Below are 1314 nucleotides of genomic sequence, written 5' to 3' on the forward strand. Positions count from 1 at the left end.
AGTTAAACAAAGCTCAAAGAGGTTAAAGGACTTGCCCAAGGCTACAGAGCTACTTATAGCAGAAATTAACCAAAAACATACAATTTCCATTCACTTATCCACCCATCCATTCATTGACTAAGTGAATGAATATCTTTTTCTTTTTCTTTTTTTTTTTTTTTGTATTTTTCTGAAGCTGGAAACGGGGAGGCAGTCAGACAGACTCCCGCATGCGCCCGACCAGGATCCACCCGGCACGCCCACCAGGGGGCGATGCTCTGCCCATGGGGGGGCACTCTGTTGCAACCAGAGCCATTCCAGCGCCTGGGGCAGTGGTGACGGAGCCATCCCCAGCGCCCGGGCCATCTTTTGCTCCAATGGAGCCTCAGCTGCAGGAGGGGAAGAGCGAGACAGAGAGGAAGGAGAGGGGGAGGGGTGGAGAAGCAGATGGGCGCCTCTCCTGTGTGCCCTGGCCGGGATTCGAACCCGGGACTTCCGCACTCCAGGCCAACGCTCTACCACTGAGCCAACCGGCCAGGGCTGTGAATGAATATCTTGACCATGCTATATTGCAGTGCTAAGCTCTAAGGCTAGAACTTTGAACAAGTAGAAATGGTCCTTGCCCACACAAAGCTTGTGATTATATAATAGGAAACAGGACAAGAAAGTACTGTATTGCATAATATGTAAGTTTTCAATTACATAAATTAAATTGTGGTAAATATTATAGAGGAAGGAAACAGGGCAGAATAATGGAAGGCTGTTTTATTTAGATAGGATAGTCAGAGAAAGCCCATCCAAAGAAGTGATGTGTAAGCAAGTATCTAAAGGGAAAGAAGGCTCAGGCAAGAGTGTATATTGGTATGGTAGGTGGGGAAAGTGTGCCTTTCAGATAGATCCTGATGTCTAAAGCCCCTGACATAGAAAAGATCTTAACAGGCTTGGAAAATGGAGAAAAAAAAAAGCTCTAGTCTGGCTAGTGCAATCTACAATAAAATATATCAACTGATAAAATTCTATCAAGATCACAGAGCTTGCAGTTAACTCTCTTTTGAACACAAATAAATAAAACAAGGAACATCTCCAAAATGAAGAAAAGACAAAAACACACAATAAAAAAAAGAGAGGGCAGAATAAAAACCTTAAATTTAAAGGTAACTAATATTCTTGAATAGTGAGAAATGATATGGTATACATAAAACAAGGATAGAATGTTACATAAAGGGAATAGAGAATTCAAAAAATTTTTAGGCCCTGGCTGGTGGTTCAGTAAGTAAATCGTTGTCCTATTGTACCAAAGTCACAGGTTCGATCCCCAGTCAGGTCACAAATGAG

General features: G+C 42.7%; 1 non-coding gene across 1 annotated transcript; it reads right to left on the reverse strand.

The window, feature by feature from the left end:
* Positions 1 to 444: 444 nt before the first annotated feature.
* TRNAS-GGA (transfer RNA serine (anticodon GGA)) lies at positions 445 to 520 on the reverse strand. Its single transcript has one exon. It is a non-coding gene; the product is annotated as a tRNA-Ser (tRNA).
* Between the last annotated feature and the right edge of the window lie 794 nt (positions 521 to 1314).

Source organism: Saccopteryx bilineata, chromosome 4 (genome assembly GCF_036850765.1).
Source record: "Saccopteryx bilineata isolate mSacBil1 chromosome 4, mSacBil1_pri_phased_curated, whole genome shotgun sequence".
NCBI lineage: Eukaryota > Metazoa > Chordata > Mammalia > Chiroptera > Emballonuridae > Saccopteryx > Saccopteryx bilineata.